Here is a 15108-nt window from a genome sequence, read left to right on the forward strand (position 1 = left end):
GTAGTCCCAGCTACTTGCGAGACTGAGGCAAGAGGATCATTTGAGCCCAAGAGTTTTAGGCTAAAGTGAGCTGTGATCCCACCACTGTAGTCCAGCCTGGGTGACAGAGGGAGATTCAGTCCAAAAAGGAAAAAAAAAAAAAAAAAAGAAAAAGAAAAAAACTACAAAACACTGCTGAAATAAATTAAAGGCACAAATAAATAGAATCCCATGTTGTTTATGGATTGGAAGACATAATATTGTTAAGATAACAATACTACCCAAAGCAATACACAGATTCAAACCAAGCCCTATCAAAAATCCTTGCCCTTAACTTTGGGTGAATATGGCATTTCTCCATATTCTCTGACCTGCAACACGCTAAACTTCTACAGGTTTTTCTATTACAAACTCATAGGCAATTGTGACCTATACTGAGAGTATAGCTGTTGTTTCAGTTATTTAGATGATGTCATAGAAGTAATTAATTAGCTTACTAAAAAACCTCATGAGGCCAGGCGCAGTGGCTCACGCCTGCAATCCCAGCACTTTGGGAGGCTGACGTGGGTGGATCACGAGGTCAGGAGATCGAGACCACCCTGACTAACACAGTGAAACCCTATCTCTACTAAAAATACAAAATAATTAGCCAGGCGTGGTGGCAGGCGCCTGTAGTCCCAGCTGCTCGGGAGGCTGAGGCAGGAGAATGGTTTGAACCTGGGAGGCGGAGCCTGCAGGGAGCCGCGATCACGCCACTGCACTCCAGCCTGGGTGACAGAGCGAGACTCCATCTCAAAAAAAAAAAAAAAAAAAACTTCATGGAACATTATATTCAATGTATTATGGGGGACTTCAAAGACAATCAAGAAATGTCACAGTCCAGCCGGGCATGGTGGCTCATGCCTGTAATCCCAGCACTTTGGGAGGCTGAGGTGGGCAGATCACTTGAGCCCAGGAATTCAAGACCAGCCTGGGCAACATAGCAAGACCCCATCTCTACAAATATACAAAAATTAGCCAGGCATGGTGGCATGCACCTGACATCCTAGCTACTCAGGAGGCTGAAGAGGGGAAATCTCTTGAGCAGGGGAGGTCGAGGCTGCAGTGAGCTGTGACTGCCACCACTGCACTCCAGCCTGGGTGACAGAGAAAGACTCTGTCTCAAAAAAAAAAAAAAAAAAAAAAAAAAAAGATACAGTGGAAATGGGGCCAAGTTGAAGGGAAACACTGGCCTGAAACTCCACTTCCTATTCCAGGCAATTCTGACAGGATCAGTAACACTCTTTCACTTGGGAGTCCCAGAGCTAAAAGCCAAGGACAGACAGGTCCTGCAGACTGGCAAAACTCAGAGGTGGGTGGTATTAGGATACCAAAGGTTGCACATTGCCTTGGCAGAAGGAAAAAATATTAACATAAGGGGGTGGGACTCCGTAGCCCCAGGAACGAGGTAAAGGCATAACCATGATTTGCCAGTTGGGCCAAAGACAACAGAGGGTCCTAGTATCCCAATTTCACCAACTGCAAAGAAAGTACACAGAGCTCAAGCTCCCCTGAGAGTGCCTAAGGCCTACCCCTCCTGCCCCACTCAACTAACCCCAGATGTCAATGTGGTTCAGCCCTGCATCTAGCTTAAGAACTAAGAGCTGATTCTAACAATATTCGGGTATACAACAAGGGACCCAAAAGCAAATTTCAGACCTGAACAGAATGTTTCCCTCTCAAGAATTAAACAAAATAAAACCAACACAGGTCTGTGGATATATTCCAGAATATCAAAAAGAAAAAATAGCAAGAAATAGACAAAGGGTACATTTTAAACAATTTTTAAAATGTTTTTCACAAACTTCATGAAAACACAGTCTCTGAATAAAGTATAAGGAAGATGAGACAAAACAGTAGAATGATATGAAAAAAAGGCAGACTGAATTAACGATAGGGTATCAGGAAACTAATATAGAGCAGAAATTTACACAGGCAATAAGAAGCAGAATTACAACAGTAAAAAAATGGAATCGATAATGTGGAAGGCACTTTGGGGACCTTCTACTAAAATATAAGAAAGTGAAAACAGCGAGAGAGAAGATGATAAAGCAGGAGAACAGAGAAGAGAGATCAATGTACAGCCTGTTAATGTCCTTGAGAGAAAGAACCAGAGAACGTGAAATAATAAAAAATAAATTTAATTGAAGAAAACTGCCCTGAATGGAAAACCTTGAGTATTCAGAAAAGCCTTACCTCAGTAGTGGGGACAAATTAATTCCAGACAAAATGCAGTTCTGGTCCTGCCAAACAAAGCTTAAAAACAAGCCTCAGAAGGATCAAACTGTTTCCAACTTAATTATGTTCCAGAATGAAACTTGAGAACATTTACATAATACAAAAATATCCAGCACCGAACAAGGTAAAACTCATATCTGACATCAAATTTAAAAATCACCAGGCATGCCAAGAACTAGGAAAATATAACCCAGGATACTGAGGTGGGGGTGGGAATCAATCAACAGAAACAGATCCAGAAATGACAGAAGATTTATACAACCGGTAAACAATTCTATATTCTATATTTTCAAGAAAGTAGAGGAAAGATTAAGCATGTTAGGTACAGACAGGGAAACTATTGGAAAAAAAAAAAAAAAGAGAGAGACCCAAATAAAACATCTAGAAATTTAAAAAACAAACATACATTGGGATGAGAATAACAACAGAATTAACACTGCAGAACATTAGTGAGCTTGAAAACATGGCAACAAAAACTTACCCAAAATAAAACATACAGAGGAAAAAAAAAGGCAAATAAAAAGGGAATAGAGTATCAGTGAGCTGTGAGAGAACTTCCAGATACCTAATGTAGACATGATTGTTGTGGGGAAGGCAAAAAGTTTTATGTGATAAGCTATCAGACACATGAAAACTATATATATATATATATATATATATATATACTTTTATATATTGAAAACTATATAGTTTTATATATTGAAAACTATATATATAAACAATACACACACACATTTTATACATATGTGAAAACAACAGCCAAAACTTTTTCAAATTTGATGAAAACTACGAACTCACAGACCTAAGCAGCTCAACAAAACCCAAGCACAAGAAACTTGAAAAAAACTACAGCAAGGCACATCATAATCAAATCACTTAAAATCAGTGGAGAAAATCTTAAAAGCAGCCAGACAAAAAAAATGCCCCTTGTGTACAGAGAACCTCAGAAGCAATGCAAGCCAAGAGACAGGAGACCATTTTAAAATACTGAAACGAAGGTGGGGGAGGGGCAGAAAGGCCTGTCAACTTAGAATTCTATACCCATGAAAATATCTTCAAAGTGAAGGCAAAATACTTTTTTCTTTCTTTCTTTCTTTTCTTTTCCTCTCTCTCTCTCTGTCTCTCTCTCTCTCTCTCTGACTCTCTCTCTCTGACTCTCTCTCTCTCTCTCTCTCTCTCTCTCTGACAGAGTCTTTCTCTGTTGCCCAGGCTGGAGTGCAGTAGTGCAACCTCGACTCACTACAAGCTCCGCCTCCTGGGTTCACACCATTCTCCTGCCTCAGCCTCCCAAGTAGCTGGGACTACGGGCATCCACCACCATGCCTGGCTAATTTTTTGTATTTTTAGTAGAGACAGTGTTTCACTGTGTTAGCCAGGATGGTCTTGATCTCCTGACCTCGTGATCTGCCCACCTCGGCCTCCCAAAGTGTTGGGATTACAGGCGTAAGCCACCGCGCCCAGCCCAAAATACTTTTTCAGACATAGAAAAGTTGAAAGAATTGATCACCAAAAAGGTCAAAAGTTAAAAAAAAAAAAAGTCACATGAAAACAAAAGTCAAGCAACACAATACTAATATCAAAGTAAATTTCAATGTAAATTTACTTTGTAAATTTCATCTGTAAAAATTTTACAGATGTAAAATTTACATTTTACAGACGTAAATTTCATCTGTAAAAATCAGATAGGATGAAAGTTTATTGTTAATTGATGAAACCTATAATTCACAATGAAGTTTACTCTGTGAACTTTTATGTGTCAGAGTACAATGTTAGAAAATAAGGCAACAGTAACAGAACTGTAATTGTAGCAGGAAATATAAGTATCCCTCTTTAATTCTTAATAAATCAAGTAGGCAAAGGACAAGAATCTATAGGTTTAGACAGCTATCAATAAAGCTAATTTAATGCAATACCTATATACTCTACAAATAATACTCCTTTTCTAATGTCTGTAGGACATTTACAAAAATGATAATATACGTGGCTACAGAGAATATCAATAAATTCTCCAAAGCGGAAATGCACAGGGCACATTTGATTACATGTGACTATACAATGGATTACACAATGTGATAAAACTAGAAATGTAAAAAGTAGAGGGGGAGAAGAGGACAAGGCAATAGGGTAGGAGAAAATTCATAAATTTTATACAAAACTCTGGTATCAAAATTGGCCAACAACAAAAAAAAACCCTACAAGCCAATCTCATTTATTAACATAGAAAGAAAAATTATAAATCACATGGCATTCTGGTTTGTATACTTTAATCTCTTGCGGGTTTGGTACATCGTAAGTATGATATGTTGAAGACACTGAGTTATTGGTCCAATCACACTAACGGCAAGATCCTAGATTATGGTGAAATTACCATCAGAAAGCCATTTCAGATCTCCCTCGGCTCTCTTCCACTCAAGACTAACCCTGGTGACACACACATCATTACTTGTGCTTCCTTCTATGAGTGACAATGAGTGATGGGAGATAAATCTAGAAAAAGCCGAATGAGACGTCTGCATTGGGGCAGCACTGAAAACTTCTAAGTGACGTGCTGTGAGGCATGGTTAAGGAAGGTTGATCTGCTGACGGACTAAAGCAGGAGAAAGTCTGAAGTAGAAGCTAATTATAGGATTTCAACAAGTGTAGTCTAGGTAGTAATAAAAGTAACAGTGGGGCCAGGCACGGTGGCTTACGTCTTTTATCCCAGCATTTTGGGAGGCTGAGGCACGTGGATCACTCGAAGTCAGGAGTTCCAGACCAGCCTGGCCAACATGGTGAAACCCTGTCTCTACTAAAAATACAAAGTTAGCCGGGCATGGTGGCACACACCTGTCATCCCAGCTACTCGGGAGGCTGAGACAGCAGAACTGCTTGAACCTGGGAGGCGGAGGTTGCAGTGAGCCAAGATCATGCCACTGCACTCCAGCCTGGGCAACAAGAGCAAAACTACATCTCAAAAAAAAAAAAAAAAAAAAGTAACAGTGGGTATGGAAAAGGGGTGGCATTGATGAGACTGACAGAACTGGTCAGCAGGAAGATACAGCAGTAGTACAAGGTACAAATGATACCATCAAGAAAGTGAACACACAGCCTACAGAATGGGAGAAATTATTTGCAGATCATGTAACTAATGAGTGACTTGCATCCAGAATACCTCAAGAACTCTTACGACTCAATAATAAAAAGATGAATAACCCAACTGAAAAACAGATAAAGGATCTGAAGAGACATTTCTCCAAAGAAGATATACAAATAACCTATAAGCATATGAAAACCACTCAACATCATTAGTAATTAGAAAAATGCAAATCAAAACTACAAAACATCCCTTTTCACTCACTAAAATGGCTGTGAAAAGACAGACAATAACAGGTGTCGGTGAGGATGTGTAGGGATTATAACCCCCATACATTGCTCGTGGGCATGTAAAATGGTACAGCTACTGTGGAAAGCAGTGTGATAGCACCTCAGGAAGTTAAACATAGAGTTACCACGTAATCCAACAATTCTCCTAGGTACATACCCAAGAAAAATGAAAACATATGATGTCCACACTAAAACTCGTACATGAATGTTCATAACTGCATTATTCTTAAAAGCCAAAAAGTGAAAACCATCATAAGCTCCATCAACTTATGACTGGATAAACAAACAGGATATATCCTTAGAATAGGATGTTTGGCAATAAAAAAGAACGAAATACTGACAGATGTGACAACACGGCTGGCACTTGAAAACGTTATGCTAAATGAAAGAGGTCGGACACAAAAGGCCGTATCTTGTTATGCCTCCATTTATATGAAATGTCCAGAATAGACAAATCCATAGAGACAGAAAGTAGATTCGTGGCTACGGGTAGAAGAAATGGGGAGCGACTGCTAACTGGGTTTCTTTGAGGGGAGACAAAAGTTCTAAAATTAGATTGTGGTGATGGGTATACAAATCTGTGAATATACCAAAAAAAAAAAAACCTCTTTATTACTTATGAATTATGTCTCTGTAAAGCTGTTTAAAAAAGAGTAATGTGGCCGGGTGCGGTGGCTCACGCCTGTAATCCCAGCACTTCGGGAGGCCGAGGTGGGTGGATCACAAGGTCGGGAGTTCGAGACCAGCCTGACTAATATGGTGAAACCCCGTCTCTACTAAAAACACAAAAATTAGCTGGGTGTGGTGGTGGGTGCCTGTAGTCCCAGCTACTCGGGAGGCTGAGGCAGAAGAATCACTTGAACCCAGGAGGCGGAGGCTGCAGTGAGCCGAGATTACCCCACTGCACTCCAGCCTGGGTGACAGAGTGAGACTCCATCCCAAAAAATGGAAATAAATAAAATAAAGAGTAATGCAAGGCAAACTGATGTACCAATGCCGACTTTGAATTTCATGACTGACTGACTAGGAAAATGTCATCATTAATAGGAAATAACAGCAACTACTATTTATGACATACGTATACAAATATATAAACTGCTTAATACAGACATTGTACAAAGTCTATGCAAAGCACTTTATATGTTCTGTCTCACTTAATCTTCACAGCAACCCACTCAATAGGTATTTTTTACTTCCATTGTACAGAATTGGAGATAGACAAAAAAGCTAAGCAACTTAAGGTCATATAACTGGTAAGCAGTAAAATTGAGATTTAAATCCAAAGTACTTGTTCAGGCCCACTACAGCTTAAGAGGTGGAAAGAAAAGGTGAATATAATTTTTTCTTTTTTTTTTTTTTGAGATGGAGTCTCTGTCGCCCAGGCTGGAGGGCAGTGGTGCCACTTCAGCTCACTGCAACCTCCGCCTCCCAGGTTCAAGCGATTCTCCTGCCTCAGCCTCCTGAGTAGCTGAGACCACAGGTGCGTGACACCACGCCCAGCTAATTTTTGTGTTTTTAGTAGAGATAGGGTTTCACCATGTTGGCCAGGTTGGTCTCGAACTCCTGACCCTCATGTGATCTGCCCACCTTGGCCTCCCAAAGTGCTGGGATTACAGGCATGAGCCATCGTGCCTGGCTGTGAATATCACTATAGTTAGAGAGTATGGAAAGTAAACGTGAATATCATTTTCACAAATAATCTATATAATTTTATTATATACAATGCATTCACAAACTTTAGCACGCTGACCATCCTTAGACTTAAGATGGCCCAAGCCAGGCATGGTGGCTCACGCCTGTAATCCCAGTACTTTGGGAGGCCGAGGTGTGCGGATCACCAGGTCAAAAGATGGAGACCATCCTGGCCAACATGGTGAAACCCCTTCTCTACTAAAAATACAAAAAAAAATTAGCTGTGCGTGGTGGCCCACGCCTGTAGTCCCAGCTACCTGGGAGGCTGAGGCAGGAGAATCACTTGAACCCGGGAGGCAGAGGTCGCAGTGAGCCGAGATCTCGCCACACGCTCCAGCCTGTGTGACAGAGCGAGACCCCATCTCAAAAAAAAAAAAAAAAAGACGGCTGGGCACAGTGGCTCATGCCTGTAATCCCAGCACTTTGGGAGCACGAGGCGGTGGATCACCTGTGGTCAGGAGTTTGAGACTGGCCTGGCCAACAAGGCGAAACCCTGTCTCTACTAAAAATACAAAATTAGCTGGGCATGCTGACAGACGCCTGTAATCCCAGCTACTCAGGAGGCTGAGGAAGGAAAATCTCTTGAACCTGGGAGGCAGAGGTTGCAGTGAGCGGAGATTCTGCCACTGCACTCCAGCCTGGGCAACAAGAGCGAGACTCCATCTCAAAAACAAACAAACAAACAAACAAAAACCTTAATAAGATACCAGCAGTTAGTGGGCCGGGCGCGGTGGCTCACGTCTGTAATCCCAGCACTTTGGGAAGCTGAGGCCCGTGGATCACAAGGTCAGGAGTTCAAGACCAGTCTGGCCAAGATGGTGAAACCCCATCTCTACTAAAAGTACAAAAAAATTAGCCGGGTGTGGTGGCCGGCACCTGTAATCCCAGCTACTCTGAAGGCTGAGGCAGAGTTGAGCCTGGGAGGTGGAGCTTGCAGTGAGCTGAGATCCTGCCACTGCACTCCAGCCTGGGCGACAAAGCGAGACTCTGTCTCAAAAAAAAAAAAAAAAAGATACCAGCAGTTTTATGCCACTTTGCACATGTATTTTATTTTTTTAATCCAATAGCAACAGTTCTAAAACAAACACACCGATGCCAGCCTGTTCCACGATGCTTCTTAAAAGCTATTTGGCTTTTTTTTAACGCAGATGAAGGGCAACATACTGAAGAAATCCTGAACTAGATGACCTTCAAGATTCCTTCCAACTTTGATGAGTTTAATAACAGCCACTATTTATTATTCGGCTGAGGAACTCTAAGTCAAATTTTATACGTGATTTAAACACCGATTAAACATCCTAAAAACACAGATGACAGCAATATAATAGGGAAGCAGACCCACCAGCTACTTATTGTGAAGTCCTTCAGAGATTTCTTTAATCAGAGCATATGGTAACTTGCATGCTTACTATAGAAAGCATATTTAAACATAGTAAATGTTGCTTCAGTAAATTTAAAGCCTGGCACAAATGTACAAAAACACCAATACCCTATGCCTACTCTTTACATTAGTGAAATGCTTTAGAGTTCACAAAGCACACTATGTAAACCTGCGTTGTGCAACACTCCCGTATCATTGCATCCTTTTGAAATATGAGTAAACTGAAGCTCAAATTAAAAGAACTGCCGGTGGTTACACATCTCAGAAATGGCATGTCAGCATTCAAACAGCAGTATAACTCCAAATCTAACATTTTTCTAAGTTAAGAAAAAAAATTCACTTGGCAGAAAAATTTATCTGACATTAAATGCTCTATCAGTGCAAAGTATGGCATTGGTGGGCCTTAGAAGGTGTAACATCTCTTCAGAAGAGAAGAAAGAATCTTCTGGTCTAGAGGAATTAAAAATCTTAACAAAATACATTATTATTTTTGCTAAAAGAGAAATGATTACAGTAAGTAACTTTAAAAATGGTATCGTGAGCAAGTTGATAGCTTACCTAATGCAAAGCTGTATTCCTGGGATAGAGTTCCTTATGCCATGGCCATCAAAAAGCAACATGAATAGAATGAGGAAGAAGAACCCATTTCAGTTTTGCTTCAAATTAAAATCACATTGACTTCTGGAAGGAAGAGTAACAGTGAAAATGTAAAAGAGATGCTATGTACTCGTGTATTTGCTAATAAACACTAGAGATGTACATTAGCGGCAGAAAGAAAAGTAATCAAGACTGGCATTTTTGGTTATATTAAATTCCATTCTGCAACTTCGTAGCTCCTGCTTTTGTATTTTTTAAAAAAACAAACTTATTTGTAATAATTTTAAATTTTCAAAAAAACTGAAAATATAGTGCATAATTCCCATATACCTCTCATCCATTACTGTGGCATATTCATTAAAACTAGAAAACATGGTCAATGACTATGTAATTTTGCAGAATTAATATATCCTTTGGAACAGTGCTATTGGTCTCCTGACCACTGTCAATCAGTATTCTTCCATTTTTTTCCTAATTAGAACACTTTGGCCAAATCACTTAGTAAAAACTATTTTAAGATGTTTTTTAAAAAAAACAAGCCACCTGCTTTATGAAGTTTGATTCATGACTCCCTTCAATTTTAAGCCACAGCTGAATGTTTTACTTAAAAACTTCTAGGACAAACATTCTATTACAGCAAACTCTCTGAGATTCAAAAGAGAAGGTAACGTTCTAGAAACTAACCCCCCATTTATCGATCATCCTTCCATTGAATTTCAATAAAGCCAAGGAAATGTTTTTAACTGTACCCTCATGTGCATTAGAATTCAGGATAAGAAGCTGAAATCAAGAAAGCAGAAGGCGGAAACAGTACTCATTTCAAGAAATTAACAACATATCGACAAATTTTAAAAAATATTTTTTCCTCAATATGTTACAAATAAGACAAAAGCCCCTATTCTAACTGCAAATATAAATAGAGTGAAAAGGAAAAGTTCAGGCCCAGCACAGTGGCTCACACTTGTTAATCCCAGCACTTTGGGAGGCCAAGGCAGGTGGATCATTTGAAGTCAGGAGTTTGAGACCAGTCTGGCCAACATGGTGAAACTCTGTCTCTACTAAAAATACAAAAATTAGCTGTGTGTGGTGGCAGGCGCCTGTAATCCCAGCTACTCGGGAGGTTGAAGCAGGAGAATCGCTTGAACCCAGGAGGCGGAGGTTGCACTGAGCCGAGATTGCACCACTGCACTCTAGCCTGGGCAACAGGGCGAGACTCCAACTCAAAAAAACAAAACAAAACAAAAACAAAAACAAGAAAAAAAAAGTTCATGAAAATGATACTCTTCAGTTAATTTTCAGACATGCATTTTTTCACATTTTAAAATTCCTGAAATCAGAATGTGATCACCAGGTGGCAGTTTTAATAGCTGTCACTGCCTGAGACAATGATAGAGAACTGCTGAGGTCCTCATCAATGTTCTTGATGACACAAAGGATGACACTCTAGAAAAAATATGGACACACTCTGAATTGAAAAGTGCACAGAAGAGTAGAACTTGGAATGTTAAGTTTAATGAACACTTTAACCAATGTGTTCTTATTTTTCCTTTGTATATATGCATTAGAATAGGCATTGATACCATGTTTTAGTGTCTAAAAGTGTTTTCAGTAATAAAAAGTGTAAACGATAAGAGCGTATTAAGCCATAGTTTAATTAGCAGGGTTTCTCCCTTCCTTGGTGGTACATGAAATAACAGCATCTAGGATTCAATTAAATAAAGCAGTAATTCAGTTGCGATATCTTATTAGAAAACTTGATAAACTACCTTAAAGGCAAATAGCTTAAATAAGAGATTTTAAAAAACAAAAAAACCACAAAGGCATCCCCCATAACAAAATTCAAGAAATAACACATAATTTTGCATTATAATAAAAGGGCTATTTTTCAACCTTATGAGTTTTCTTCCTGTGAAAAGCATAATTATCAAGTATCCTACTTATGAGCAGATTCTTGCACTGATTCCAAGAAAGGCAGAGGGAGGAGAGCCAGGGCAGAAAGTAAGTAGAAAGCCTGAGAAAGACTTTAACCAAATTCATTTAACTAAACTTTTCTAAGAACCTCAGCTGTACCCACTGCTGTAAAGAGAGTAGGAATCAATAAACACAGGTTCAACTGTGTTCCTAACAACTACAGAATGAATTTTGAAAAATTACATGTAAAAGGAGCTTATTGGTTTCAGGAGTCTCCAATGAATACTGTTTTTGTTTTTTGTATTGTATAAAATATACATAAAACTTTAAGACTTAACAATTTTAAGTATTTTTAAGAGTCCAATTCAGTGAAGTACATTCACAATGTTGTGCAATCATCACAACCCATTTCCAGACCTTATTCATCATCCCCCAAAACTCTGTTCTGTAACATTAAGCAATAACTCCTCTCCCCAGCCCCTGGTAAACTATTCTACTTTCCGTCTCTTAATTGGTTTATTCTAGGTACTTCATTTAAGTGCTCTCAAACAACATTTGTCCTTTTGTGTGTGGTTTATTTCTCCCGTGGTGCTTTTGTAAAGCAAATAATAAATTCCCAATTATTAGGTTTCTTATAATTTAACTGAAAATGCTGACACAATCTCTGAACTAAGCATGCAGTTATCCCAGAAACCCTGCTACTGTTCCAGTAGCCCCAAAGACCTCAGTCTGATCCTTTCTTAGCCTGTAGACAGGCCTGTTAAACAGCTGTAACTCAAAGAGCAGGCTCCAGAGATCCCTGGAGACCATCCTGTGGTGAGTGGATAGAGCGAAGGCATTTGGGAAGCTGTGCAGGCCTGAGAAACCACAGGCGAGAAAAGGAGAGGACTCATCAAGCAGCTCTGGCCCTAAAATGGGTCTCCTGTCTCCCTGACAGGCTCTCCTGCACTCTGACACTTATGGTGGGCGACACCTGTCAGAGTTGAGGACAAACTGCGGTCGAGTCACTGAGAGTGTCACCAGTGCAGGGAACTTCACGGGGTCATGAGTCACCTTCCATGGCTCAGAGGTCTGGGCAGCCCTGCCCCACCCAGACAAACTCAGTAAAGAGAGACAAGAGGCAAAAACAAAGTTGGCAGAAAGAGAGAAACAGACAGATGGCCAAAAAGCCAGACTGACAGGCCCTGAATTAGAGTAAGGGCTGAGTGGCAGAGACAGGGTGAACAGACACAGAAGCAAGGTGGAGACAGATATAAAACAGGATCCAGATACCCCGACAAAGACAAAGTGGAGAGAAATATCAGGTTGACAGCGACCTAGCTGAAAGACAAAAAGGGCAGGTTACAACAGGTGACAGAGACAGCAACAGGGGTTGCTGAATGTTTTACTTAAACAGAAGATCAGCGAAGTCCAGGCGCAGTCTTTCTCCCAGCTCGGCTCGTCAGGCCTCAGGCATTGGTGGCTCGAACCCGAGGCCGTCAAGCCGCGCCCACCCTACGCCCCGAAAGGCCAGCGGACGGACGGGGGCGGGATCTCTAAGCGCTGTGGCCGGCGGAGCTCCGCCGCCGCGAGGGTGACCTTGGGCGAGAAGCTGCCCCAAAGGCCTCGGTATCGCGGTCTGCGCGCCGTGTGGGCAGAAGACTGCGGGATTCGGAGCTGGAGCGCCGGGACCCCAACCTCCCGCGCGGGGCTTTGGTATGCCGGTCCACGGAATGGGCCTGGCGGGGCCAGCGGCGCGAGCGTCGGGGCCTGCTGAGGAGCCCTTAACTCCCCCACCGACTTCTCCTCCCCTACCCTTGCCGCCCGTGGTCCTGGCCACGCAGTACCTGCCAAGGGCTCAGCGCTCACATCCCCCGCCCAAGATATTCTCTCTGCCGCCGGCGCAGGCCTGTTCTAGCCTCCGCTGCCTCAACAGATTCAGCCTGTGCCTTCAGCCCCCGGAAACGCTTCCCGGTCCCGCCCCCCGAAACTGACAGTGCTTCCGGGGGTGCGTCAGAGAGAAAGCGGAGTGCGCATGCGGGACTTACCGTCTGAGCTGGGCGTCAGGAGAGAGCGCGGAGGTAGCGGGCGCCTGCGCAGTACAGTCTGGAGCGGGTCAATTTTAGGGACTGACTACGCTGTTGAAAATAGGGGAGCAGATACCGAGTTCTAAACCTTCTTGAAACCTTGGCATAGGCCAGGCGCGGTAGCCCACGTCTGTAATCCCTGCACTTTGGGAGGCCGAGAGGGGATGATCGCTTGAGGCTAGGAGTTCGAGACCATCCTGGCCAACATGGTGAAACCCTGTCTCTACAAAACATACAAAAATTAGCTGAGCGTGGTTGCGCGCGCCTGTAATACCAGCTACTTGGGAAGCTGAGACAGGAGAATTGCCGGAACCCGTGAGGCAGAGGTTGCAGTGAGCCGAGATCACGCCGCTGCACTCCAGCCTGAGCACAGAGCAAGACTCTTAAACAACAACAACAACAAAACAAACAAAAACATCTTGACCTTCTCCGTCTCTTCTCTAAACAAACGAACGAAAACCTTGACCTCAGTATGCCTGGCGGAGATTATCTCCAAATCCGTTTCTGCCTTCACAGCACCCATCCCGCTTTTTGGCATGTAGTAGATGCTCAGTAAATGGTCAATGAAAGGACCAGTGCCTTTCCGTGGGCTGCATTGTGCTGGGCTCTGGGGTCACACAGATGGTGGGACAGAAACGATCTCTCTAGCCTCCAATTCTCCCACTCCCTCCCAAAACCCTCCATACCTCTTCTCGCCCCTTTCTTCCCCACTGCCCCACCATGTTAGTGTAGAAGAGAGATAGGTCTTTAGCAGTGGGACTCTTACCTTTGGACCCGTTTACAGACCAAGTGCCCTCTTTGTAGAAGAACTAATTTATACCTGAAATCCAGGCAGCTGAAGCGATGTGGTCATAATGCCTTCTGGATTTAGGGTGGATGTTCTCGTGGAGCCTGACATGCCCGTTTGATATTGTCTGTCTCAGTTTAAGCTGATTGGTTTCCCAGCTGTTATGCCTGTCTTGCTTGTTGTTGGGCCCTAGGACACAGGAGTGTAGCTTTCCTAGAGAATTCTACCAAAAAAAAATTTTTTTTCTAGAAAACAAAATGAAAGAAAACAAATATGGAAGCACAGAAATGGGAGTGGATGCAGAACTGCTTGTCAAAGATTCTACTTCAAACATGTATGCTCCAGCTCCCCCGCCTTGTGGTTTTTTTTTTTTTTTTGGAGACGAATTCTTGCTCTGTTGCCCAGGCTGGAATGCAGTGGCACAATCTTGGCTCACTGCAACCTCCGCCTCCCAGGTTCAAACGATTCTCCTGCCTCAGCCTCCCGAGTAGCTGAGACTACAGGTGCACGCCACCATGCCTGGCTAATTTTTGTATTTTTAGTAGACACGGGGTTTCACCATCTTGGCCAGGCTGGTCTCGAACTCCTGACCTCATGATCCAACCGCCTCGGCCTCCCAAAGTGCTGGGATTACAGGCGTGAGCAACCGCACCCAGCCTAGTTGAGTATACTCTTTAAGTGTTTTGCCACTTTTATTCCTGCCTCTAAGCAGACCTGAAGTTTGGAAGTTCAACTGCCATCATGTGCCTATGAAGTGGTAAGTAAATGCTAAGGCTGGCAAAGCAGGAAGATTGAGAGAACCTAGGTCCCATATGACATTAGGCCACAGTTCCAGCTTTGGACACCCTTAAGTGTTTTGTTGCATGAGCCAAATAAACTTCTTACTTGGACTTTATTTCTGGCAATATTGAGGACTATATATTTACAAATATTACTACAACAAAATATATAAAATTGCTAGAAGAAATATTTAGAATACCCTCTTAAACGCATGGATACACTTGCAAAAAAAAGTCAGGAAAATTATCTGAAGCTAGGAGGAAAACAAGAACACA

At 42.1% G+C, this 15108-nt stretch overlaps 1 protein-coding gene across 3 annotated transcripts in view; it reads right to left on the reverse strand.

Annotated features, from left to right (window-relative positions):
- ZBTB43 (zinc finger and BTB domain containing 43) overlaps positions 1–13191 on the reverse strand; it is a 32643-nt gene extending 19452 nt beyond the window's left edge. The window contains exons 1-2 of one of the 3 annotated variants that reach the window (XM_003312312.5): positions 13027–13191; positions 9251–9373 (exon numbers count right to left, since the gene is read on the reverse strand). The gene's annotated coding sequence lies outside the window, so the exon portion shown is untranslated. Of the gene's footprint in view, positions 1–9250; positions 9374–12588 lie in introns of all 3 variants that reach the window. The other 2 variants (XM_009457302.5, XM_003312313.6) reach the window with 2 other exon arrangements.
- Between the last annotated feature and the right edge of the window lie 1917 nt (positions 13192–15108).

Source organism: Pan troglodytes, chromosome 11 (genome assembly GCF_028858775.2).
Source record: "Pan troglodytes isolate AG18354 chromosome 11, NHGRI_mPanTro3-v2.0_pri, whole genome shotgun sequence".
In the NCBI taxonomy this organism is placed as follows: domain Eukaryota; kingdom Metazoa; phylum Chordata; class Mammalia; order Primates; family Hominidae; genus Pan; species Pan troglodytes.